This window comes from Oryctolagus cuniculus, chromosome 9 (assembly GCF_964237555.1).
Source record: "Oryctolagus cuniculus chromosome 9, mOryCun1.1, whole genome shotgun sequence".
In the NCBI taxonomy this organism is placed as follows: Eukaryota; Metazoa; Chordata; class Mammalia; order Lagomorpha; family Leporidae; genus Oryctolagus; species Oryctolagus cuniculus.
The window spans coordinates 101,236,711-101,263,577 of record NC_091440.1 but is presented as its reverse complement, the minus strand read 5'-3'; the positions used below and the strand labels follow the sequence as shown (position 1 = coordinate 101,263,577).

At 46.5% G+C, this 26,867-nt stretch overlaps 1 protein-coding gene across 6 annotated transcripts in view; it reads left to right on the top strand.

Moving 5' to 3' along the window:
- LOC100348315 (early activation antigen CD69) overlaps positions 1–26,867 on the top strand; it is a 61,277-nt gene that overhangs the window by 4,735 nt on the left and 29,675 nt on the right. The window contains exon 2 of one of the 6 annotated variants that reach the window (XM_070048422.1): positions 22,799–22,937. The exons of the other annotated variants lie outside the window; for them this stretch is intronic. The gene's annotated coding sequence lies outside the window, so the exon portion shown is untranslated. The remainder of the gene's footprint in view (positions 1–22,798; positions 22,938–26,867) is intronic. 6 annotated transcript variants of the gene reach the window in all.

Here is a 26,867-nt window from a genome sequence, read left to right as displayed (position 1 = left end):
TGAGAGGTGTGTCGGGAGGCACATATGCAGTCTGCTTTCTCTTCTCCCATGTGCCATTACAATTAGAAGTGGGGCAGTGGGGAGGGGTGTTTGTTCTGGCAGATGCTTACATCCCATTTCTGACAGAGTACCTGAGTTCAAGTCCCTGGCTCCTGATAACAGCTTTCTGTAAAGTGCATCCTGGGAGGCAGCAGGAGATGGCTCAAACAATTGGGTCCCTGCCACTCACATGAGAGACATGGATCAAGTCCCCAACTCCTGGCTTTGGCCTGGCCTGCCCTGGCCATTGCAGGGCATTTGGTGAGTGAACCAGTGGATGGGCATTATTCCTCTGCCCTGTTCTCTGTCTCTGTCTCAAATAAGCTGCAATGTTGCTGGGGAAAAAAAAATGAAAGGGGAACTGACGCAGCAGAAGATGGCCTTTGGTACAGGCTGTCCACCCCAATCCTCCATGCCACCCCCACCCCCACCACCAGGGGCTGTAGCAAAATCATGCCATCCCCGGAATCAGGAGATCCTGCATGTCAATGGCCATGCCCATCAAAGGGATTGATGCTTGTTCCTTCTCCACCTTGTACTTCTTAGAAAAGTACAAAAATGAGGCCAAAGTGCTCATCTTAGGTCCATTTGATCCCCCTGGCCAAACCCTTTGATCTTTATCTCAACCTTCATGTTCCACAAACAGCAGGTCCTAGGCCTCCTTTTGTACTGTGTACTGACCGCCACAGCTCGAAGTCCATCTCCTGAGAGTCCCTTCTGGAATAACTGTTTCCGGGATGTCCATGTGCACCTTCAGGAAGCTGACTGTCCTCTGTCACTGGGTGCCAGATTAGTTTTGCTGGACCTAGGGAGAGCTATGTCACAGACCCTGATGACCATCATCCTAGACTAGTCTGGTCTCAGACCCATGAAGAGCTACTTGTCAGGGGTCAGAGGAAGCAAGACCAAGGAGGAATTGACCAGAGAGCATGGAGATGAGGCTTCACTAGGACCAAAGAGAAAGGAGTGCAAGAGAAAGCCTTGTTAGGCAGTGATTTCATTCTGGATGTGCGATTGGGCAGGGGTGGGTTGCCTGAGCTGCAGAGAGAGTCCCTGGCCATGGGAGAGGCACCAGTCCCAAGGCAGGGGCATGTTGAGCAGCAGAGGCAGCCAGTATGGGTGCAGTTGCCTGGCAGTCAGCACATAGCCTGCATTGTCTCACTCATGCTGGGCTGCAGCTGTGAGTTGAGCTGTTTGAGGATGCTCTGCCCAAATTTAAAGGGCCTGGCAGCAATCCTGCCAGTGACTTTCAACTCAAGGCAGAGTTCTGGCATGCCTGAGGTCAGACAGTTCAGCAGGGACCACAGAATGAATTCCATAAACTGGGGCCAAGGCCTTCTGTAGCAAGTGCCTGCCTATATCCCCAAAGGCCACTGAGGGCTTCACAGATAACTCAGGAGGGGCAAGACTCTCTGAGGAAGAAGCACCACAGGGTGCTGCCTCCTCCCTTAGATTCCTGGTATGTGGCTCCTAGGAAGCCCATTCCAGTGCAGTACCTCCGAGATGTCACATACATAGGTGGAGTCATTGGGTGTCAGAGGAATCATACAGAGTAAGAGGGCCTGAGAGAGTCCATGTCCCACATAAAATGCACAGTGGGCACTTAGAAACTTCCCCTATGTGACTCCATTTTCAAGTTTTTTTTTTCTGATGAAGTAGGAAATGAAGATTTTTATGTGAAATCTTCCCATTTTTTTATGTTAGCCTAAAAAATGTATACATATTTAAAGGTTAGCGTCTTCTCATGAACTTGTCAGTTTGTAATACAGTCTAAAGCCCTGAAGCCCCAGGCACTGGGATGAATCCCTCCCAATAATGCTTCCTTGTGTTCTGGCAGTTAGGCCCCTGCTGCCTATAGTCCTGCACAAGTTTGTCATTAACTGAGGAACTGGCTCTGAGACAGGAAGCCATTACAAGCTCAGGATTAAAAACACAAAGCTCAGGGGGCCCAGAGAAAACTTAGTCCAAGTCTACATAGTACAGGTGAGCCAGTTCAAGTCAGGACAAGGGACTTACCCAAGACCCTCTAGCTGGTTAGTAACAGAGCTGGGTGAGAATGCAAGCCTCCTAATTGCAAGGCAGGTCCATTGTCATGATTGTCACACAACCATCACCATGTCTCTGCCTTGCTGTCTCATGACTGTACTCATCAGCTGGGCTGCAGCCAGGGACACCTCAGCCTGGTTATCCATCTGCCTCTCCATGGCCACAAGCACCAGTTGATGGTGGTGAATCTGGCAATGCCTGCAACCAGGGAAATCAGTCTGGGTGTGCAGGGGCCTCCTGCTTGAGATGACCTGGGCTGGCCCTCCTGGTTACAGGATGAGGGATCAAGATGCACTTTTGTCCTAGGCCTGTGTTGCCTACTGAGTTTTTAGAGGACACTTTCAGTAGGGTCAGTATTTGGGGATGGGAGGTGAAAACAGCAACCTCAGGTGCAATCTGTGACTCTGAGGACTGAGGCTGTTGTGGGAGAGGTGGAGTCTAAATTCCTATTCCATGTCCTTGCCTCCTACCTAGATAAGCATTCTAAGTACAGGCACATATATGGTGCATGAAGTGGTAACATTTATTTATAAACATTTATTTATAAAAGGTGAGGAAGTAAACACACACATTACAACATACACACATGTGGGCATGGTTCAGGAGTGGACCAGGAAGGGAAAGGGAGGGAAGTAGAGAGATATTGAGTGCCTCAGCACTCTGTCTCATCCTCTTCTGCAGAGAGGAGATAAAGGAAATAAAAGAGAGAGAGAGAGAGAGAGAGAGAGAGAGAGAGAGAGAGAGAGACCCTTCCCAGTTGCTGGCCTCTTTTTATGAAGTTGGAAGGACAGTGGTTACATGGCACCTACCTCAGGTCCCAGGTGAAGGAAGATACATCCTGGAAAAGGGGTTGTTTGCTGACAGCTAGGTAGATGGAAGGGGGAGGTGTGTCTTTCAACCTGTGGCCTGAATCTAGCTAGCTACCTTATCTCATAGCAAGGCCACAGAGGCACAGCAGTGGGCAGGAGCTGGTGCTAAGACCCTTAGTGACATCTCTCTGAGGTGTGAGTTGGGTCTATACGTCACTCACAGAGCATCATTAACATGAACCAAATTCTTCTGTGGGACAGTAAAGAAGGACCAAGACCCGTGTGGCTCAAGAGAGAGCCCCTGGAGCATGACTTCCATGGCCTAGGACAGTCTTCCACAAAGACAAAGCCAGGGAGGTGGAAGGCAGATGGGAGGAGAGTCCTTCACCAGAGATCTGAAACAGTAGGTAAATGAGAGTCCCAGGTGCTCCAACTTTGTCTCTGGCCCTGCCCCCCACTTGGCAATCTCAAAATTGTTTTAGAACAGGATGGCACGGTGGTCTTCATTCTTACTCTCTCCCTGCCGCAGGCCTTGTTTCCTCTTGTCATTTCTGAGCTGAAGAGACACAAGGCCACCCCCTAAATGCTCAGGAGGCTTCTTAGGTTCCCTTTTCCCACTTTTCAGGGTCCCCAGTCAGTCCAAAACACCTACTTGCCGCTCCTCCGCACGCGGAGGAGCCGCACCGGACCGGACGCTTGTTGTTCCCTTTTTTACAAGTCCTTTCTATAGTAAAGTAAGAATAAGTAAACAGCAAACTCCCAAAGCAAGAATGAGTAGAGAGAAATGAGAAAGAACAAAGTAACGAACTTCCCCGTGAACTCTCCAACGCACTCTCCAACCAACCCACACCACCATGCCGTCTCTCTCCTCCTATATAGTCCTCTCCACCAATCCGTGCTCTGCTACCCACACGCCAAGCGCGCCGCTCTCCTCCAATCAGGAGCGGCTCTTGCAGCTTGTCAAGTTGGTGAGAGGCAGCTGGGTAGAAGCTGTACGCTCCTCTCCCAGCGCCACATTGTGGGAGAGCAGATGCATAGAATAAGTCTTAATTCCAGTAACAGTATAGTCCGAGTTGCTCCCCACAGAGCAACAGAGACACTTGTGGGAGATGTAAATCGCAGGGAGCCAGGAGTGCCAGAATGGCATTAAGATAAAGATGCTGAGAGCCAATGTCAAAAGAACCCTCTCTGTGTCTGCTTCAGAGCAGAGACAGATCTGGGTAAGAGCACGAGGTCCAGCCAGGTAGGAAGAAACTGATTTAAAACAACAGATTCCTGAGCAAGTGTTTTGTCCCAAGAATACAGTCTGCGGGTAGGGTCCACACTGGGAAAGTGGAACTGGGGTAACATCTCGGCTCTGACCCTTCTGGAATGGAGTGTGTGGGGAGGGCCAGGCCTAAGTGGGAGGTTGTGTGGGGAGTGGTTGGTGACAGAGGTCACTCCATACTCTTCAATACCATTTCACACCTTTTCCCCGGGATGGGTTGGACACTTTCTTTTGCTGCAACATCTTTCAGACCTCAAACCCGATGTCATTCTCTGCTTTCTCCCAAATCTTCTCTTCTAGTCCCAAGCATGTCACCTCTTCCCTCCCCAATACCCTCCCTTCACACCCCTAGGTACACCGTACACCCCGCCTCCTCCTCTTCATATACATTTGCTTCCCTTTCTCCCTCCACAACTACCCCCTCTCTACTACCCCACCCCCTCAGGTCTCCTGCCGGGGACGTTCTTGTCCAGGGCGGCGGGGAATTTGTGCCGAAAGAGGCTTCTTTGTCCTAGTTGGCGCCGGCTGCGAGCTTTCCCGCGGGCTGCCGGGGCGACTGAGGTGCCCGAGCCCTGCTGCTGGGGCCTGACCGGGGCTGCGCTGTGAGCTGTCCGTGGTGCTGAACGCGGGCGGCATCGGACACGATTGGCGCTGTCCGTGGCTCCGAGGCCAGCGACAGAGCCGGCGGAGGGCGGGCTTGCTGCCGCTGCTGTTGCTCTCCCAGGCTAGGGCTCTCCGCGCTCAGCTCGTCCGGTCGCCGCTCCTGCTTGTCAGTTCGCTGACGCTGCGGGTGGGTGAGACTCTGCTGGTTCTGCACGATAGCCGTGAGCTCCTCGAGGCAAAGCAAGACAGGGTTCTCCAGCAGGTTCTCCCTGCCGCCTGCAGCCGCCTGCGCCCTGCCTGCCTTCGTCTGCCTGGTCGGGCGGCGGGCAGCGCCGGGTCACTGGGGAGCCTCCTACCGGCCTCAGGCGCCGCGTTGGCGCCACAGAGACTCACACCCGCCGTGAAGGCGAGAACAGGGCGCTGGGGCCTCCCCGTCCTGGCTGCGGGTGGTGGCTCCGCTTCCTGCCGGCAGAGAGAGGGGGCCACAGCCAGGGCACTGTGGCCGAGGCCCTGGCGGAGCAGGGCGTGCGGGCTGACACCGCTAAGCGGGACTGGAGGGGAGGGAGAGCGGCCAAAGGAAGCAGTGGCGCTGGGAAAGGGGAGAAGAAATGCTCAGGAGAGAGGAGAGGGAGAGGCTGGGAGGAAGAAGGAAGATGGAGACTGACAGGGAGAGGAGAGGCAGGCTCTCGGGTCCTGAGTTCTGTTTCCTATGCCCGCACTCCCAAGGGCTGAGGGTCTCTCTCTCTCTCTTATTTACCCTAGAATCTTTTATTTAATGAATGCAAGCGTCATACATTTCATCATTACAACTTTAGGAACATGGTGATTCGTCCCATCGTGCCCACCGCCCCACCCACACTCCCATCCCCTTCCTCCTCCCTCTGTTATTCTCTTACTTTTGACTAAAATCGATTTTCTTTTTTTTTTTTTAAAGATTTATGTATTTATTTGAAAGTCAGAGTTACACAGAGAGAGAGAGGAGAGGCAGAGAGAGAGAGAGGTCTTCCATCCGATGGTTCATTCCCCAGTTGGCTGCAACGGCCGGAGCTGCACAGATCCGAAACCAGGAGCCAGGAGCTTCTTCCGGGTCTCCCACGCGGGTGCAGGGGTCCAAGGACTTGGACCATCTTCTACTGCTTTCCCAGGCCTTAGCAGAGAGTTGCCCAGCCACTTAATGCTCTGTCTCTGATAAAGTGGGGGCTACAGGCTGTACCCTCCATTCCTAGCTCCAGGTCTTACACTACAGCCACTGGCTTAATGCCTGCCCACTGTTGCCACCAGTGCTGCATTCAGACATCCCTTCTCAGTGGGCTGTTATGTGCTCATGTGCAGGCTCCTCTGGTTGTAGTCCTGATTTAAAATGGTATCCACCCATTCTTGCTTGGGTGGTGGGTTTTGTTTTATAGAAATTGGTTTGAATCAGTCGACCCTCTCCACTTCCACTTGGACCTCAGGTGTCCGCCAGCAGCCACCAGTTCCCTGGGTTCTTGACCAGACCCATGACCCACGGATTGCTGCCATCCATGCTACTCCCTCCCTCTTGTCTCAAAAATGCTGCCAGCTCTGGCTGTCCAAGACTTCGGTTTTCTGAGCTCTTTGGGTTCAGGCAAACACTCACCAAGCTGGTTCAAGCTGATTCTCCTCCACCCATGGGGCTTCCTGGCAGGTTTTCTTTCTCAGTCTCTGTAGAGTGTATATGTCCTGTGCTTCTCCTCGCTGTTTCTCCCTAGCCCTAAGAAGCCTGCAGTTCCCTAATTCACCATCTTTACCCCCTCCACATTTTCTTTATCCATTCATCTGGTGAAGAACACCTTAGTCGATTCCAAATTTTGGCTATTGTGAACAGTGCTGTTGTAAACATGGTGGTGCAGGCATCTCTTATACAATGTGTTCAAGTCTTTTGGGTGTAGACCCAGTAGTAGGATTACTGGATCATATGGTGAAACTATTTCTAGTTTTCAAAGAAATCTCCACACTGTTTTCTACAGTGGCTGCAATGATGTACATTCCCACCAACAGTGTGTAAGTGTTCCCCTTTCAACCACATCTTCTCCGGCATTTGTTACTCTCTGCATTTTTGATTTTAGCCATTCTGACAGGGATGAGGTGATATCTCAATGTGGTTTTGACTTGAATGTTCTTGATAGCTAGTGATGCTGAGCATTTTTTCATGTTTGTTGGCCATTTGTGTTTCTTCTCTTGAGAACTGTCTATCGAAGTCCTTTGTCCAGTTCTCAACTGGATTGGCTGTTTTTTGTTGTTGAGTTTTTTTGAAGTTGCTGATATATTTGAGATATTAGTCCTTTGTTAGATACATGTTTTACAATTTTTTTCTCCATTCTGTTAGTGTCTCTTTACTCTATTGAGTATTTCCTTTGCTGTGCAAAGCTTCTGAATTTGATATATTCCCGTTTGTTCAGTTTGCTTTTGTTGCTTATGCTTTGTGGGTCTTGTCCAAGAAGTCAGTCCCTACACCAAAGTCTTAGAATGTTTCCCCTATGTTTTCATCCAGCAACTTCATAGCCTCAGGTCTTAAATTTAGGTTTTGATCCATCTTGAGTTGATTTTTGTATATGGTGAGAGGTATGGATCTAATTTAATTATTCTGCATATATGCAACCAGTTTGCAAGCACCATTTGTTGAAGAGACTATCCTTACTCCATTCTGTGGTCTTAGCACTTTTGCAAAAATCAGTTGGCTGTATGTATGTGGGTTAATTTCTGGGCTCTCTATTCTGTTCCTTTGATCTATATATCAGTTTTTATGCCAGTACCAAGCTATTTGTTTACTGTAGCTTTTTAGTATGCTTTGAAGTAAGGTATTGTGATGCTTCCAACTTGATTTTTCTTGCTCAGGATTGCTTTGGATAGTCTGGGTCTTTTGTGATTCTTTGTGAATTTTAGGATTGCTTTTATAATTCTATAAGGAATGCCATTGGTATTTTGATAGGGATTGTATTGAATCTGTAGGTTGCTTTAGGAAGTGTAGGCATTTTTGTTGATATTGATTTTTCTGATTCATGAATGAGGATCATCTTTCTATTTTTTATGTTCATGATGATTTCTTTCATCAGTGTTTGATAATTTTAATTGTAGAGACCTTTCACTTCTTTGGTTAAATTTATTCCCAATATTTGATTTTTTTAATGGCTACTGTGAATGGGATTTCTTTTTTGATTTCTCTTTGAGTTCATCATTAGCATAGAAAAAAGCTACTGTTTTTTATATATTTTTTTGTAACCTGCAACTTTACTAAATTGGTTTATCAATTCTGACAGCTTTTTGGTGGAGTGTTTAGGTTTTTCCATATACAACATAATGTTGTCAGCAAACATGGATAATTTGACTTCCTCTTTTCTAATTTTGATGCCCTTTATTTATTTCTCTTCCCTAATTGCTCTTCCTAAAACTTCCAGTACTATATTGAATAAGAATGGTGGCCGGCGCCGCGGCTCACTAGGCTAATCCTCCGCCTAGCGGCGCCGGCACACTGGGTTCTAGTCCCGGTCGGGGCGCCGGATTCTGTCCCCGTTGCCCCTCTTCCAGGCCAGCCCTCTGCTGTGGCCCGGGAGTGCAGTGGAGGATGGCCCAGGTGCTTGGGCCCTGCACCCCATGGGAGACCAGGAAAAGCACCTGGCTCCTGGCTCCTGCCATCGGATCAGCGCGGTGCGCCGGTCGCATCGCGCTGGCCGCGGCGGCCATTGGAGGGTGAACCAACGGCAAAGGAAGACCTTTCTCTCTGTTTCTCTCTCTCTCACTGTCCACTCTGCCTGTCAAAAAAAAAAAAAAAAAAAAAAAAAAAAAAAGAATAAGAATGGTGACAGTGGATATCCTTGGCCGGCACCGCGGCTCAATAGGCTAATCCTCCGCCTTGCCGCGCCAGCACACTGAGTTCTAGTCCCGGTCGGAGCACCGGATTCTGTCCCGGTTGCCCCTCTTCCAGGCCAGCTCTCTGCTGTGGCCCGGGAGTACAGTGGAGGTTGGCCCAAGTGCTTGGGCCCTGCACCCACATGGGAGACCAGGAGAAGCACCTGGCTCCTGCCTTCGGATCAGCGCAGTGTGCCGGCCGCAGCGTGCTGGCCGCGGCGGCCATTGGAGGGTGAACCAATGGCAAAGGAAGACCTTTCTCTCTGTCTCTCTCTCTCTCCCCTCTCTCCCTGTCCACTCTGCCTGTAAAAAAAAAAAAAAAAAAAAAAAGAAAGTGGATATCCTGGTCTTGTTCTAGATCTGCGGGGAAATGCTCTCAGTTTTTCCCTGTTCAGTATATTGGCTATTGGTTTGTGATATATAGCCTTTATAATTTTGAGGAATGTTCCTTCTCTACCTACCTTGTGGAAGATTTTTATTGTGAAGGGGCGTTGAATTTATCAAATGCTTTCTCTACATCTGTTGAGATGACCATATGGTTTTTGTTCTTCATTCTATTGATATGACTTATGACATTTGTTGATTTGCAAATGTTGAATCACATTTGCATTTCTGGGATAAATCCCACTTGATCATGATGTATGATCTTTTAGATATGGTTTTGTATTCTATTTGCTAGTATTTTATTGAGAATTTTTGCATTTAAGTTCATTATAGGTCTGTAGTTATCTTTTTGTGTTGTGTCTTAATTTGTTTTATTTTATTTTATTTTTATTTTTGACAGAGTTAGAGAGAGAGAGAGAGAGGGAGAGAAAGAGAGAAAGGTCTTCCTTTTTCTGTTGGTTCACCCCCCAAGTGGCCGCTACGGCTGGCGCACTGTGGCCAGCACACTGTGCCAATCTGAAGCCAGGAGCCATATGCTTCCTCCTGGTCTCCCATGCGGGTGCAGGGCCCAAGGACCTGGGCCATCCTCCACTGCACTCCCTGGCCACAGCAGAGAGCTGGCCTGGAAGAGGAGCAACCGGGACAGAACCGGCACCCCAACTGGGACTAGAACCTGGGGTGCCAGCGCCGCAGGTGGAGGATTAGCCTAGTGAGCCATGGCGCCGGCCTAATTTGGTTTTGATATCAAAGTGATGCTGGCCTCATAAAAAGAGTTTGACATAGTCCCATCCTACTCAATATTTTGGAATAGTTTGAAGAGTATTGGAGTTACTTCATCTTTGAATATTTTGTAGAATTCACTAGTAAAGCCATCAGGTTCCAGACTTTTCCTCGATGGAAGACTTTTGATTACTGCTACAATCTTGTTGCTTGTTATTGGTCTGTCTAGGTTGTCTAATCTTACTGATTTAATCTTAGTTATCTGAATCCAGGAATTTATCCATTTCTTTGAAGCTCTCCAGTTTTTTAGATAGTTCTTCTTAGTAGTTTATGATCCTTTGTATTTCAGTGGTGATGGTTGTAATATCTCCTTTTTCATCTCTAATTTTATTTCTTTGAGTTTTTTCCTTTGTTAGTCTGGTTAGAGGTTTATCTATTTTGTTTATCTTCTCAAAAACCTACTTTTTGTTTTGTTGATCTTTTGTATTTTTTTCAGTTTCAATTTCATTTGTTTCTTCTCTGAGCCTTATTATTTCTCACCTCCTGCTGATTTGGGGTTTGGTTTGTTCTTGCTTTTCTATGTCTTCAAGATGCATAATCAGATCTTTAAGACATTTCCCTTTTTTAATGTAAGCACTTAATGCTATAAACGTCCCTCTTAATAATGCTACTGCTGTATCCCACAAATTTTGATATGTTTTGATATGCCGTGTTGTCCTTTTCATTTATTTCAAGAAAATTTTCGATTTCCTTTTTAATTTCTTCAATGACCCATTGATCATTCAGTAGCATACTGTTTAATTTACAAGTATTTTATGAGTGTTCTATTGTTCTTCTTGTTGTTGATTTCTAGTTTTATTCCTTTACGTTTTGAGAAGATACATGGTACAATTTCAATCTTTTTAAATTTGCTGAGACTTGATTTGTGGCCCAGTATGTGGTCTATCCTAGAAAATATTCCATGTGTTGATGAGAAGATCTCTGTGGCATAATAGATAAAGCCACTGCCTGTTGCTCCAGTCCTGACTACTCCACTTCTGATATGAGTCTCTGTTAATGTATCTGGGAAAACAGTGGAAGATTGCTCAAGTACTTGGGCCTCTGCACCCATGTATGAGACCCACAGGAAGCTCCTAGCTCCTGGCTTTGGATCAGTCTAGCTCCTACTGCAATTTGGGGAATGAATTAGTGGATGGAAGATCTCGTTCTCTTTCTCTCTCTCTGTAATTTTGCTTTTCAAATAAATAAATTAATTAAAAAAGAAGAATTTGTGTTTTGTAGCTGCTGGGTGAAGTGTCCTGTAAATGTCTGTTAGGTCCATTTTCTGTATAGTATGTTTCAACTCTGATGTATCTTTTATTGCTTTTTTATCTGAATGATCTATCTATTGATGGCAGTGGGGTGTTGAAGTCACCCAGTATTATTGCATTGGAGTCTCTCACTCCCTTAAGGTTTAATAGTATTTTCTGTATCTATCTGGGTGATCTTGTGTTGGATGCATAAATATCTATGATTGTTATGTGTGTCTTCTGGCTGAATTGAACCTCTTATCAAAATATAATGTCCTTCTTTGTCTGTTTTTACAGTTTTTGATTGAAGTTTATTTTATCTGATACCAGGATAGTTATCCCTACTTGCTTTTGGTTTCCATTTACCTGGTATGTCTTTTTTCATTTTCAACCCTTCACTTTCTTTTTTAAAGACTTATTTATTTACTTGAAAGTCAGAGTTACAGAGAGAGAGAGAGAGAGAGAGAGAGAGAGAGAGAGAGAGATTGATTTTATATCTGCTGATTCATGCCCCAAATGACCTCAATGGCCCAAACTGGGCTGATCCAAAGCCAGGAGCCAGGAGCTTCTTCCAGGTCTCCCACGTGGGTGCAGGGGCCCAAAGACTTGGGCCATCTTCCAGTGCTTTCTTGGGCGCATTGGCAGGGAGATAGATGAGAAGTGGGGCAGCCGAGACTTGAACTGTCGCCCATAAGGGATGCTGGTGCTGCAGGCAGTGGCTTTATGCACTATGCTACAGCACCAGCTTCTCAACCTTTCACCTTCAGTGTGAATCTTTGTGAAGTGAGTTCCTTGTAGGCAGCATATAGTGGGATTTTTAAAATCCATTTAGCCAACCAAAGTCTTTTGGTTGGTGAATTTAATCCTATTACATTCAAGGTTAATACTGATAGGTAAGAACTAAGACTTGTAATTTTGTTGATTAGATAATGATTCTACGTGTTCTGCAGTGAATTTGATGGTGTCATGTGTTTTCAAGTTTACTTTTAATGTAGGGGTGCCCTTCAGAATTTCTTGTAAGGCTGGTCTGATGGTGATGAATTCTGTTTTTGCTTATCTGGAAAATACTTTATTTCTCCTTCACTTTTAAAGGGTAGCTTTGCTGGATTTAATATTTTTGGCTGGAAGGTTTTTTTTTTTTTAAGACCTTGAATATATTATCCCAATGTCTTCTGGCCTGTTGGGTTTCTGCTGAGAAGTCTGATGTTAATCTAATTGGTTTTCCTTTATAAGTAACTTGACATTGTTCTCTCACTGTCTTTAGGTTTCTCTCTTTGTCTTTAACTTTTGACAACTTGATTAAGATCTTCTAATTTATCTAACAGGTGCAGTGATAGCAAAATTGAAGTCTGAATACCCTTTGCTGTTCCAGATATTCCCAACAGGATTTATACCAGTTCAGCATCACTGAACAATCTAAGAAATTAGTCATTTGATTTAACTTAGAAAAGTACAATTTTGAGCAATATTAGCAACTGTGATGGTAGGATTTTATAGGATCTTTGTTCTGTATTCCAAAGGTTAATGGAAATCAAAAGCCTAAGGGCTAACAGAACAGTATGTACATTTATTTAATTTAACAATGATAATACTCTTGGATTGTTGAAAGCTACAATACATATATCAAATCTTGAGAACATGGTAATTTTTGACAGTAGTAACCAGTGGAATATAAAATTTTAATTAACATGAAGGAATTTCATAAAGTTAATGGAAATGGAATTAAAAGATAAGCTTGTTTTGTCATGTTCAGGTGGGGAGATTTCACCATTGGCAAAATGATTTTTCTTTTTGTATTTCCAACTCCCATCAGTGTCTGCTCCACTTGTTTGTTCTATGAGTTTTTGGGTAACGATTGTATGGAAAGATAGAATTTGATGTAGGTATCAGATGGGGAAAGCAAAGTGTTTGCAAGTAAGCAATAGGAGAGCCTCGTCCTTCATTCTCCACGTGGACAAGTGTATCCCAGTACAGTAGAAGCAACCTCTTCTTTAAATCATCTCACAACCACTAGAGGGCACCAATTCAACAAACTGGACTGAGTGCAATCAAACATTCCACTAAGAAAACAAAGTAGAACATGCCCCTTATCTCAAATTAAATAATGAAGTTATCATTACAACTGATCATTTAAAATATTTATTTGAAAGGCCAAGTGACAGAGAGAGAAAGGGAGAAAGGGGGCTACAAAAGGTTAATGGAAAGGGCATATTATAGAAAAACTATGCATGGATTTTTAGATTTTTGCACCCAAGTAAACTAATGCTGTTACATGTCTGATTGGGATCTTGCTTGAAGTTCTAAGATAGATAAGACATCAATTTAAAAAAAGTCTTAATCAGAACAACATGAATTTTGGTAAAACTGAAGCAAGAACTAATAAATTTATGGTGAAACTTGCATGGAATACTGGTGAAATCATTGATGCTTTATGAAAAGCTCATGAGGGCAATGACCAAAGAAATCAGTTTACAAACAGATAATTCACTTTAAGCTGAGACAAAACGGTGTTGAAGCTGAAGCTCACAGTGGCACACTAGTCACATTGATTTTTAAGGAAAAAGTTAATTTCATTCATGTCCTAATTGAAATGGACCAATGATCAATAACAGAAAGAATAGCCAACACCATGGAAATAACTGGCTCCATTTAAACAACCCAGAATGAAAAAGTGAAGTGGAGAAAACTTTTTGCTCAATGGCTGCCAAAGCTGTTGTGCTCAGATCAACTGCATGCTTGAGCAGAGATTAAAATGGAAAATTTAAATGAGTGGGATCAAGAACCTGCCACATTTCTTTGAAAAGTAGCAGGAGCTGAAACCTGGTTTTACCAACATGATCCTGAAGAAAAAGCACAGTCAAAGCACAGGCTACCAAGATGTGGAAGAGATCTAATCAAAGCAAAAATGGAGTAGTTAAGAGCAAAGGTCTTGTGGCGCAGTGGGTTAATGCCCTGGCCTGAAGCGCCAGCATCCCATATGGATGCTGGTTCTAGTCCCGGCTGCTCCTCTTCCAGTCCAACTCTCTGCTGTGGCCTGGGAAAGCAGTGGAGGATGGCCCAAGTCCTTGGGCCCCTACACCCATGTGGGAGATCTGGAGGAAGCTCCTGGATCCTGTCTTCGGATCGGTGCAGCTCCATCCATTGTGGCCATCTAGGGAGTAACCATTGGATGGAGGATCTCTCTCTCTGTCTCTCTCTCTCTCTGCCTCTCCTCTCTCTGTGTAACTGACTTTCAAATAAATAAATAAATCTTTTTTAAAAAAAGAGCAAAGGTCATGGCAGCAGACTTTTGGGATGGCTCAAGTCATTCCGTTTGTTGATTTTCTGGAGGACTGAGGAAAGATCATTTCTGCTTGTTATGATGGTGTTTTGAGAAAGTTATCCAAAGCTTTATTGGAAAAAGGCCCGGGAAAGCTTCACTGCAGGGTCCTTCTCCACCATACCAATGATCCTATTTATTTCTAACACCAAATGATGACGATTTTATGAGTTTCAATGAGAAATCACAGTACTGATTTGGCTCCTCCTCATTTCTTTCTGTTTTCTAATCTTAAATTCTTTAAACATTTTTCTTCATTTAATAATGTACAAAAAGACTGCCTTGGCAGAGTTAAATTCTCAGAACCTTTTGTTCCCTAGGTGGATGATATTGCTGATAGTCTGGCTTCCAAGAGTGTCTTGAACTTGATGGAGCTCATGTTGAGAAATAACATTTATTTTTATGTTTTAATTCCATCTTTTCATGAACTTTTTTTTTTTAAAAGATTTATTTTATTTATTTGAAAGACAGAGTTACAGAGAGAGGTAGAGACAGAGAGAAAGGTGTTCCATCGCTGGTTCATTCCCCAGATGGCCTCAACGGCTGGAGCTGCGCCAATCCAAAGCCAGGAACCAGGTACTTCTTCTGGGTCTCCCATGTGGGTGCAGGAGCCCAAGGACTTGGGCCATCTTCTACTGCTTTCCCAGGCCATAGCAGAGAACTAGATCAGAAGAGGAGCAGCCGGGACTAGAACCAGCGCCCATATGGGATGCCCGCGCTACAGGCCAGGGCGTTAACCCACTGTGCCACAGTGCTGGCCCCCTCATGAACTTTTTGAGATCTCTCAAACACAAACATGTACACATACACACTCATAGGAAGAAGTGATCAAAACATACCTAACACGTGCAGGTAGAATTTCAGCACAGGCTCATGAAAATAATATTCCACATCAGTCCTCCACTGTCAAATCAGATCACATAATGAGCTACATACTGTACTTTCAAATATAACTAATTTAAAGAAATACCCAAGAAAGCTAATAGACAATGAACAAGATTTATGCAAAATCACATGAGAAGAATGATGGTGGTGCTGTCAGTGGGTGTGCTAACAATGGTGAAGCTGGTGATTTTGATATTAATGTTGTTAACAACAGTATTTTTCTATAATTCAGAGGAAGGAAGTATGTAAAGAAAGGGAAGGATAAACTGTGTGAAATTGTTCTGAGATATTCGATGAGAAAAGAGACTCAGACTTGAATGGAAATAAATAGATCAATAATGATCATGACAAACAGAGAAAAAAAAGATTCTATCATTATTCCAGAAGAATAAGTTATTTCTTTTCCCCCTTAAGAACAACATGGTGGAGTTTTCAACCATCAAATATTAAATAATAGCAACAATAATAATCACAGTGCCCTCCCAAGTGTAAATATAATCACCACCCAGATCTTAACTTGTTCTTTAATTTTTGAATTGTCAGATTGAATGTGAAGACTGACACTATCAATATGTTGGTCTTGCCTAGAACCTTGCAAAAGCCAATGTGTTTGTCACTACAATTATCCCAGTAGTTTACGTATTGCTTCTTGTTATATTCCTACTGTGCTCCAATGGAGAAGACAGGCAAAGTCTTGAGAACTTAAATCATGATAACTGTTTGGTGGATAACACAATACAAACTGTATGAAAAACTCATTGCTCAGGCTGGCCTCCATGCCAGAATGCAAAATCACCTGCCTGGGGAAAAAAAAGGAAAAATTTCAACAAGGTCAAGCTGGGTATATGTTGGACCATTAGAAATAAAAATTAAAGGCCTACATACAGAGTCCTGTACCCTTCCAAGCAGGCCACAACTACAGAGGATGCATGCACTCCAACTTAGAGGGTTTCCGCGTCTTAATTCTTGCATTTGCTATGTTCACATCAGTTCTGCAATATCTGAATCTGTCATGGGAAATGCTGATAAGGGCTGGACAGGGAGCTAGTTAGTGAACAAAGGAGAAAGGGGGCTGCTAGCTGTCTCCTTGCCAAAGGCCTGCACCACGAAAACATCAACCCCATCTGTGCCAAGTTGTTACAACCACTTTCCCTTGATGCACCTGAGCCTCCTTCATCGTGCTGTGATGAACACGTGTGTGCTGATTTTCACGTGGAGGTGCCACAAACTCTTTCCAGAGATAACTCTGTGCACCACATCCTGCCCAAGCTCCATCCCCTTTGTGTATTCAGTTAGGGCACCACTCCTTACCTGATGAAAGGGATGAATAAACTGGGGTGGGGGAAATTCTCCCTCACGAAGTTGCCCACACTCCTGAGTGTGTACTATCTATATAATCTCTTTAAATAAACCCTGCTCCCATTCTTGCACTCTAGCTATGTCTCTGCTTTGAATTTTTCTCTCATGCTAAGGACTTGGAATAACTCCATCTGGGAAACTTCCAAACCCCGTCACGACACTATTGTAGCTACAAAAGAGAAGATTTGAAGAAATGTCCTAAATTAGTCAGAGAAGTCCCCTGTGATCACCTTTACTAATGTGATCCCCTTTGATGTTTCACTGTGTTGCTCGCACTGATTTATTAATGAATCCAACAATTGAGCACTAAACATCCCTTATCTGCCTGGCAATGTTCTAGGCACTGGGGACACAGCAATGAATGCAACAGAATTGATGCCCCCATGCTGCTTTTATTCAAATGGAAGCAAATAAAAAAATAAGCAACTAAATAATCATTCAGTTCGTGGGGAAGTGCCTTGAAGAAAAATAAAGCAAGGTCTGGAATTAAAATGAGTAATATTCACTTTGTATAAGAGCAGAGGCATGAAGACCACAATTGGAACACTTAAATAGCAGACAAAAGCATTTGTTAAATTAAAACAGTGACAGCAGTGAAGGTGTTAGTTGTGTATATACTTTCTTTCTTTAAAGATTTATTTATTTATTTTTGACAGGCAGAGTGGACAGTGAGAGAGAGAGACAGAGAGAAAGGTCTTCCTTTTTGCCGTTGGTTCACCCTCCAATGGCCACCACGGCTGGCGCGCTGCGGCCGGCGCACCGCGCTGATCCGATGGCAGAAGCCAGGTGCTTATTCTGGTCTCCCATGGGGTGCAGGGCCCAAGGACTTGGGCCATCCTCCACTGCACTCCCTGGCCACAGCAGAGAGCTGGCCTGGAAGAGGGGCAACCGGGACAGAATCCGGCGCCCCGATCGGGACTAGAACCCGGTGTACCGGCGCCGCAAGGCAGAGGATTAGCCTATTAAACTGCGGCGCCAGCCTTAAAGATTTATTTATTTGACAGACAATTACAGAGAGAGAAAGAGAGAGAGAGAGAGAGAGAGAGAGAGAGAGAGAGGTCTTCCATCTGCTGGTTCACTCTCCAAATGGCTGCAACGGCTGGAGTTGAGCTGCTCTGAAGCCAGGAGCCAGAAGCTTCTTCCGGGTCTCCCACACGAGTGCAGGGGCCCAAGGACTTGGGCCATCTTCTACTGCTTTTGCAGACCACAGCAGAGAGCTGGATTGGAAGTGGAGCAGCCGGAACTCCAACTGGTGCCCATATGGGATGCCGGCACTGCAGGCTGGGGTTTTAACCTGCTGCTCCACAGTGCCGGCCCCATAGTTGTGTATATACTTTTAAAGAAGAATCAAGGGGTTTTCTGATGAGTTAAAGGTAGCATTTAAGAGGCTGGTGCTGTGGCACAGTGGGTTAAAACCCTGGCCTGAAGCTCTGGCATCCTATTTGGGCACCGATTCTATTCCAAGCTGCTCCTCTTCTGATCCAGCTCTCTGCTATGGCCTGGGAAAGCAGTAGAAGATGGCCCAAGTCCTTGGGCCCTTGCATTCACGTGGGAGGCCTGGAAGAAGCTCCTGGCTCCTGGCTTCAGATCGGCGCAGCTCTGGCCATTGAGGCCATCTTGGGAGTGAACCAGTGGGTGGAAGACCTTTGTCTGTCTTACCTCTCTCTGTAACTCTTTCAAATAAAAAAAAATCTAAAAAAATGTAGCATTTAAGATAAACCAAAATGACTCAGGAGTTTTTGGCCTAAGTTATTGTGATGAAGCTACCATAATGGAGATACCAAAAATTGGAGAATAAGCTGATATAGAAAGAATTTTAAGTTTTGAACATTTTAATTTCAAGATGCCCATTTGATATGGACGTAGAGAGGTTAAGCAGTTGATGTTAAAGCCCCTTTCCCCTTACGTCCTTTGATATTTACTTTACCAAGCCCCCACAACTCTTCCTTAGCTTGTATTTCCTCTGTAGAGATGAACTGATTAAATGATGTAAGGGCAAGAGGCTCTAAATTAAGACTTGAATTGCCCCTCTGGTAGCCTGCTAATATCTCAGTGCTAGCCTCTATTCTGAGATCTTTGTGGGAACTCACAGGACCCAATCAAAAAAACTAACTCCCAGTCTACACCTAGACCAAAAAAGGCTGGAGCGCACCTTTGCTATTCCAAAGGAAATGCGTTGGCCCCTATCACTGACCTTAGCTGAAGATTGGGATCTTTGGCCGGCGCTGCGGCTCACTAGGCTGCCTGCGGCGCCGGCACACCGGGTTCTAGTCCCTGTCGGGGCGTGGGATTCTTTCCCGGCTGCCCCTCTTCCAATCCAGCTCTCTGCTGTGGCCCAGGAGTGCAGTGGAGGATGGCCCAAGTCCTTGGGCCCTGCACCCGCATGGGAGACCAGGAGAAGCACCTGGCTCCTGGCTTTGGATCAGTGCGGTGCACCGGCCGCAGTGCGCTGGCCGCAGCGGCCATTGTGGGGTGAACCAACGGCAAAGGAAGACCTTTCTCTCTCTCTCTCTCACTGTCCACTCTGCCTGTCAAAAAAAAAAAAAAAAAAAAAAAAAAAAAAAAAAAAAAAAAAGATTGGGATCTTCAACGGACAAGGAAATGGTAGGGCAATCTTAAAGCAGTGGCTATCTGCTGAGTTACTTCAGAGCATATTCACCTAGGAGAGACCCCAAGAGCCCAAAACATGGGATTATTTCCTATAGCAGGACTTCAGATACTTCTTGTACTTTTTCTGCTTGGGTTTGAAAAGCGTCAGTTGTCGCTCCCCCTCTTCATGGAGGAACGACACTAAGCCCTGCCTAGGCTTCATATCCAAGTCACGGCACCATTAGGTCGCTCCCCCTCTTCGTGGAGGAGCAACACAGGACCCTGCGCTGTTCTTTCGTCTGCTCGGCCCTCCCCGGGTTTGCTGCTGGTTCTTCCCGGGTTGGCTACTATCCCTTCCACCTCCGTGGAAGGGCAGTTCCCCCTGGCCACATTCCCCACTTCCGCAGGGGAGCGGCACACCGCCGGCCGGCTCTCTGGGGGGCTGCACAGGTGTTCCTTCAGATAGATGTTCCCCTTAGATGTTCCTGGTGCATGCCGTCTCTCTCCTCCTTTATAGTCCTCCTCCGCCAATCCCAACTCGGCTGAGTACGCTGCTCTCCAATCAGGAGCAAGTCCTACAGTTAATTGGTTGAACTGGAGGCAGCTGTGCGGAAGCTGTTTACTTCTCTCCCAGCGCCATATTGTGGGAGAGCAGATGCATAGAATAAGTCCTAATTCGAGTAACTTAGTCTAGTCCGGATTGCTCCCCACAGATCCCCCTTTCTTTTTATTTTTTAGCGTTGATACGCGCCTGTCTTCGGTGTCCCGTGGCACACACTCTGCTCTACTTGCTAGAGTTGCCACAGGCTCTTACAAGTCCTATCAATCAGGAAAACCGAATCCGGGTCCTCTCTTCGCCATTGTGAGGAGGTTTTTAGGCGCTGATGCATGCCTGTGTTCGGTGCCCTGCAGCGCATGCTCTGCTGTGCCCGCAGGGGCTTACAAAACCTATCAGGCAAACCGAATCCAAGCCTTCTCATTGCCTTATTGTGGGGGAGACTTATTAGTGTTGGTTCGTGCCTATCTTCGGTGACCTGCAGCTCATACTCTGGTCGAGCTTTGCTGGCGCTTACCGCCTTAAATCAGGCAGACCGAATCCAAGCCTCCTAATTGTTGCATTGTGGGGAAGCTTTACTGATGTTAATTCGTGCCTGTCTTCGGTGACCTGCGGCTAGCCGCCCAGGTGCTCATCGCCTCACTAATCGGGCAGACCGAATCCAAGCCTTCTAATTGGCATGTTGAGGGGAGGCCTTATTTTTCTCTATTTCTCTATCTCCGGGCATTCCTACCTCTCCCATTTCACTTCTATCTTCCAGCATTCCCATTTCTCTTTTACTTCACTTCCAAACTTCTGTTTCTCTTATCCCCGCAGCTTCCCGGCACCTCGCCGCTTCAGCCCGCGCGCCTCTCTCATCTGCGCAGCTTCCCGGCTTTGCGCGGCTCGGCTTTGCGCGCTCCGCGGTCTCCACGCTTAACCCTTTCGCGTCTGAACCACGGCCTACGCCAGCGTTCCCTATCTATTCACGCCCCGTGCTCTCTCTGCACGCGGCGGCTTCCGCGAGTAACACAGCGTAGCTTGCGTCTCCGCCACTAGGATTCAATCTAAGTTCCCCGGGCTAGCCTGGCGAATTCAACCCAGCGTACGTCTCCGCCCCACGATTTGGCTTCCCGTCCTTTGCTCCCCGGGCTAATCAGACGGATCCCAATCTGGCTTACGTCTCAGCTTCTGGTTTCAACTTTTCGCCCCCTATTCCCGGGCTAATTTGAGAACCCCAAAGTGGCTTTCGTTTCCGCCTTGGCCTGCCCCCCGCGGCTTCAATTTCCCTAACATTTTTCTCTACCCGGTATGTTTCCCCAAGCTTTCCTCCAACGATATTCCTCCCTCATTTCTCCTGGCCTCTCCCCACAGTCCGCGTCCGAATCTGTTTGTTCTAGCTTTCACTTTCGCTTTCGACCTTAGAGATTTCTCCCAGCTTCCCCCCGTAGTCCGTATCCGAGTCTATGCCTAGGCTTTCAATAGCTTCTTCCGGCACCCTTTTTCGTCCGGCTTTTCCCTAGGCTGTTTACTAGTCTCTTTCTCCGGTAATTTCCCTAGGCTCTTTGCTAGTTTCTCTCTCCGATATTTTCCCAGTTCCTCCCGGTCTTTCCCTCCTAGGTTTCCTATCCGAGCTAGGTTTCCTATCCGAGTCACGGCACCATTATGTCGCTCCCCCTCTTCATGGAGGAACGACACTAAGCCCTGCCTAGGCTTCATATCCGAGTCACGGCACCATTAGGTCGCTCCCCCTCTTCGTGGAGGAGCAACACAGGACCCTGCGCTGTTCTTTCGTCTGCTCGGCCCTCCCCGGGTTTGCTGCTGGTTCTTCCCGGGTTGGCTACTATCCCTTCCACCTCCGTGGAAGGGCAGTTCCCCCTGGCCACATTCCCCACTTCCGCAGGGGAGCGGCACACCGCCGGCCGGCTCTCTGGGGGGCTGCACAGGTGTTCCTTCAGATAGATGTTCCCCTTAGATGTTCCTGGTGCATGCCGTCTCTCTCCTCCTTTATAGTCCTCCTCCGCCAATCCCAACTCGGCTGAGTACGCTGCTCTCCAATCAGGAGCAAGTCCTACAGTTAATTGGTTGAACTGGAGGCAGCTGTGCGGAAGCTGTTTACTTCTCTCCCAGCGCCATATTGTGGGAGAGCAGATGCATAGAATAAGTCCTAATTCGAGTAACTTAGTCTAGTCCGGATTGCTCCCCACATCAGTCTATCCTGTGAAATATCAATGAAGACTAATGGGTATCTGTGACCATTTGCTAGGGGGTATGCCTGTAGTCTATTTGCCAATCTTCACCAAGGTAGGTCCCTTTTCTTGGTAAACAAGTGGGTAAGGGAGGTTGTCCGATGTGGCCACCATGGTTATGTTGTAGACAGAAGAGACAGGATGGGGTTACTTTCCCTGTAACAGCATATAGTCCATTCCTTGTAAAGACACAAGAATCTATCTGCACTGGGGCCCTCCTTCAGATAGATAGAGCCATGCATTTCTTTGATAATCTTTTCTTTTATTGAGAAGCCATTGGAGCACGAGGTTATGATTTGAAGTCCACCACTCACTGGAATCTTTAGGATAACCTCATTGCTGAGCCTACCTCAGGCATGGTATAGTAGAGCTTTCTAGTTCCCTCTATAGAGTATCATACCATTTCCAAAGCCTCCTGAGTGGAAGCCTTCTTTGCAGCCCTGTATGCTGGAGCAATTCCTTTGGCTCTTCTCCTTTTAGTGTCCCCTGCCATGGACAACAGCCACTTCTAGAGGCTCTAACACTGCCTAGAAGAGGCTAAAATCTCTTGCCCATGTTTAATAGGTAAGTTTTGTAGTCACTAGGCATTTCTCTCTGCAAAGTGTTTTATGTGTGTATAGCACCAGAAAAGCACATTTGGAGTCTGTAAATATTGACCCTGGCCTTTTCCCAGTCAAAGACTCTAGTCAAGGCAATAAGGCCAGCCTTTTGGGATGAAGTTGTTAGGTGCAGTACCTGGGTTTCCACCACTTGAGTAAGATCTATTATGAACTTATTTCATTAGTTCCTTTATGAAACTACTGCTGTCAGTGAACCATTTAACTTCTGGGTTTTCCAGAAGTTCATCTCAGTGATCAAGCCTAGTGGAGTAGAACGGCTCTGTGATTTCTGCAAGAGTGAGATCTCCTTTTCAGTACCTTCAGATGGTGGGAGAGTGTCTGGATTGAGGACTTGGCACACTCTCAGAGTTACTTCAGGTGAGTCCAAAAGAGGAGCCTGGTAGTTAGTGATGCTAATAACTTCTATTAACCGCTGGTGGTCTTTAACCTCTAGAGTGCCTTGTCCCTGGTGTGTGTAGGGTCACTAGGCAGGCAGCTAGATAGGTCTGAGTGAGCTGGAAAGTCCCTGCAAGCCACCACTCCCCCCACCCCCCAAACCTGGGGTGTAATGCTATCCCTTTACCTGTCAATCAAGATGCCACCTTCCCAATATGTTCCTGCATCTCATCCGGGACCTAGAAGCAGAGTGATGCCATAAACATAGAAACTTAAGCTCCACATGGAACTTATGCAGGTATCATAAAATTCCCAGGTGGCTTCACATATGTAGAGGCACCACTCCTACCTCATAAAAGAGGCTAAAAATAGGAGAGAGCTCTCTCTTCTTCACCATGGACCATGGTTGGTGGTGCTCCTTAGGCGCTCTCTCTCTGTCCTTCCCACTTTGGGCAGAACTCAGGCCCACTCGTAACAGGTATTTCTCCATGAGGGGCAACCCACACTCATGCTAACGTGTATTCACTTTCTTGCCTTTTAAATAAATCTTACCACTTTGTACACCTTCTACATGTCCCAACTTGAAATGCTTATCTTTGGACACTGGCATTGTGCACAGTGGGTTAAGCCATTGCCTCATGCTGATATCCTATATGGTCACTGGTTCAAGTCTCCTGCTCTACTTCCAATCCAGCTCCCTGCTAATGCCCCTGGGAAAGCAGTGGAAGCTAGTCCAAGTCCTTGAGTACTTGGGCCTCTGCACGCATGTGAAAGACCCAGATGGAGTTTCAGGCTTTGGCCTGGCCCAGCCCTGGCCATTGCCACCATTTGGGGAGTGAACCAGCAGATGGGAAATCTCTCTCTCTCTCTCTCTCTCTCTGTAATGATGCCTTTCAAATAAATGAAATCTTTAAAAAAATGCTTATCCTGGTTGAGAAAAAAGACCTGGGAAAACATTAGAACAAATCCATGCCCATACATGGAATCTGAATATCAGAGGACTGGCCTAAAGACAACTTAGTAGTTTCTTCCACACAAAGTACAGTAGCAACAGCTTCTGTCAAGCATAAAGGCCATCCTGTGGCCACTAAATTCAGTGTTTGGGAAAGTAGTCCACTGGGGAAACACCCAGGACTATTTCTTGCTTTTCTGCTACAGAGTGAAGGGCTTATCTAGATTTAGGGATTCCTAGTGCAGGGGCCTTTGTCAGTATATCCATAATCTTTTGAAAGGCCTCGTTTGTTCTCCTGTCCATTCAGGTGGGTTAGTGTCAGGGCCCTTCAATGTCTCACACAAGGATTTGACCACCAGCCCAAATCCTGGAATCTAGATCCTGCAGAAGCCCGTTATTCTTGGGAATGTCCTTAGCTGTTTCTTTGTGGTGGTCCTATACACAGTATAGCTTCCTTTTCTTTAACTGAGAGGACATGCTTATCTGGGGTCAGATTATATCTTTTTTTTTATTTTTATTATTATTTTTTTTGACAGGCAGAGTGGACAGTGAGAGAGAGACAGAGAGAAAGGTCTTCCTTTTACCGTTGGTTCACCCTCCAATGGCCGCTGCGGCCGGCGTGCTGCGGCCGGCGCACCGCGCTGATCCGATGGCAGGAGCCAGGTACTTATCCTGGTCTCCCATGGGGTGCAGGGCCCAAGGCAGATTATATCTTAAGTCACGCTCAGGTGTACATCTTTTTTAAAAGATTTGTTTATTTATTTGAAAGGCAAAATTACTGATAGGGAGAGACAGAGAGAGATCTTTTGTCTGCTGGTTCACTCTGCAAGTGGCCACAATGGCCTGGGCTGGACCAAGTCAAAGCCAGGAGCTAGGAGCTTCTTTCAGGTCTCCCAAGTTGGAGAGCCTGAAAGGCAGGGGTCCAAGCACTCAGGCCATCCTCTGCCCCCTTTCCCAGGCCATTAGCAGGGAGCTGGATGGGAAGTGGAACAGCTGGGACATGAACCAGCGCCAATATGGGATGCTGGCTTTGCAGGAGGAAGGCTTTACCAGCTATGCCACAATACTGGGCCCTAACAATTCTTTTCTTAAACCCTGAATAAAACTGTAAAATTCTACTACTTGCCCCCCAATACCCTTGAAATCTGTAACTTCTTGTTTCTAAGAAGCCAAATTGACTTCCTATAAATGATGTAGCTTTTGTGGTGACAAGGGGATCCGTGTTCAGCAGGCAGATAAATAGGAGTTTCACACTCATTTAGTTGCAAATAAATCTGACATTTTAATGAAAAGGGAAAGGTGAGTTTTTCTGAAAGCAGGATGCCAGGAAAGCCATTCCAACCTTGAAAATGAGATTATCTAGCATATCACCTACAATTTATCATGCAACCCCTTAGCAAGGTTTTCTATTAACTTTTCCCTTTTACCACTTTGTGTAGTTATACCATTTCTTTTTTTTTTTTTTTTATTTTTTTTATTTTTTTTTTGACAGGCAGAGTGGACAGTGAGAGAGAGAGACAGAGAGAAAGGTCTTCCTTTTGCCGTTGGTTCACCCTCCAATGGCCGCCGCGGCCGGCGCGCTGCGGCCGGCGCACCGCACTGATCCGATGGCAGGAGCCAGGAGCCAGGTGCTTTTCCTGGTCTCCCATGGGGTGCAGGGCCCAAGCACCTGGGCCATCCTCCACTGCACTCCCTGGCCACAGCAGAGGGCTGGCCTGGAAGAGGGGCAACCGGGACAGAATCCGGCGCCCCGACCGGGACTAGAACCTGGTGTGCCGGCGCCGCTAGGCGGAGGATTAGCCTATTGAGCCGCGGCGCCGGCCAGTTATACCATTTCATAATTGTTTTTTTATAAGTCAAATGATTTATTTATGAGATTATATCTAAAATTAGACTGCAGACAGAGAGCAGGAAGTATGCTATTCATCAGTTACCTCTCATAGTGTTGTGGGCTAGTGTGGGGAGCAACTCGGACTAGACTGTTACTGGAATTAAGACTTATCTATGCATCTGCTCTCCCACAATATGGCGCTGAGAAGGGAGTAACAGCTTCTACACAGCTGCCTCCAGTTCAACCAATAAACTGTAGGACCTGCTCCTGATTGGAGGAGAGCAGCGTACTCAGCGTGTGGGTAGCAGAGTTGGGATTGGTGGAAGAGGACTATAAAGGAGGAGAGAGACAACATGCACCAGGAACACCTGAGGAACATCTGAGCAGCCCCCGAGAGAGCCGGTCGGTGGTGTGCCGCTCCCCTGCGGAAGTGGGGAAAGTGGCAGGGGGAACCGCCCTTCCACGGAGGTGGAAGGGACGGTAGCCAACCCGGGAAGAACCAGCAGCAAACCCGGGAAGGGCCGAGCAGACGAAAGAACAGCGCAGGGTCTAGTGTCGTTCCTCCACGAAGAGGGGGAGCGACAGGCTAGGTGGGGTCTGAATTCCTGCTTCAGGCTTTTGCATCTTACTTGGGGAAGTAGTCTGAGTACAGGCACAAATACAACATATAAAGTGAGAAGGTTTATTTAAAAGGTGAGAAACACACACACACTCACACATACACACACACATATACGTGGGCTTGTTCAGGAAGAATGGGCCAGGAAAGGAAAGATGGGAAATTTCAGTACCCTGCTTCCTCTGGGTCCATGGGTAGAGGGAGAGCCCATCCCTGTTGCTGGGCTTCTTTTGAGCTTGGAAAGGGGGCATGGTTACATTTGATTGATAGGTGGGTGGATAGGATTGCATGGGGCAGGAGAGATGTGGCTTCCAGCTTGTGGCCCTAATTTAGCTACCTGCCTTATCCCATTTCAATAGTTCTTATTTTGGGCCTTTGTGGTGCTGTATCAGATAAAGCCGCCACCTGCAGTGCCAGCATTCCATATGGGCTCTGGTTCGAGTCCCGGCTGCTCCACTTCTGATCCAGCTCTCTGCTGTGGCCTGGGAAAGGAGTGGAAGCTGGACCAAG